The sequence below is a fragment of the Arachis ipaensis genome, chromosome B5, assembly GCF_059453495.1.
Source record: "Arachis ipaensis isolate K30076 ecotype BB chromosome B5, ASM5945349v1, whole genome shotgun sequence".
In the NCBI taxonomy this organism is placed as follows: Eukaryota; Viridiplantae; Streptophyta; class Magnoliopsida; order Fabales; family Fabaceae; genus Arachis; species Arachis ipaensis.
Window position 1 is genome coordinate 82626634 of NC_142440.1, and position 719 is coordinate 82627352.

At 40.2% G+C, this 719-nt stretch overlaps 1 non-coding gene across 1 annotated transcript; it reads right to left on the reverse strand.

Moving 5' to 3' along the window:
• Positions 1–235: 235 nt before the first annotated feature.
• On the reverse strand, positions 236–343 carry LOC148564784 (small nucleolar RNA R71). Its single transcript, XR_015885576.1, has one exon. It is a non-coding gene; the product is annotated as a small nucleolar RNA R71 (small nucleolar RNA).
• Between the last annotated feature and the right edge of the window lie 376 nt (positions 344–719).

Here is a 719-nt window from a genome sequence, read left to right on the forward strand (position 1 = left end):
TCATGGACTTCCATCTGAAGATCCTTTTCAGTTCTTAACTGAATTCTTGCAGATATGTGATACTGTTAAGACTAATGGAGTAGATCCTGAAGTCTACAGACTCATGCTTTTCCCTTTTGCTATGAGAGACAGAGCTAGAATATGGTTGGACTCTCAACCTAAGGATAGCCTGAACTCTTGGGATAAGCTGGTTAAGGCTTTCTTAGCCAAGTTCTTTCCTCCTCAAAAGCTGAGTAAGCTTAGAGTGGATGTTCAAACCTTCAGACAGAAAGAAGGTGAATCCCTCTATGAAGCTTGGGAGAGATACAAGGAACTGACCAAAAAGTGTCCTTCTAATATGCTTTCAGAATGGACCATCCTGGATATATTCTATAATGGTCTGTCTGAATTAGCTAAGATGTCATTGGATACTTCTACAGGTGGATCCATCCGCCTAAAGAAAACACCTGCAGAAGCTCAAGAACTTATTGACATGGTTGCCAACAACCAGTTTATGTACACTTCTGAGAGGAATCCTGTGAGTAATGGGACACCTCAGAAGAAGGGAGTTCTTGAAATTGATACTCTGAATGCTATATTAGCTCAGAATAAAATATTGACTCAACAAGTTAATATGATTTCTCAAAGTCTGAATGGAATGCAAGCTGCATCCAACAGTACTCAAGAGGGATCTTCTGAAGAAGAGGCTTATGATCTTGAGAACTCTGCAATAGCAGAGG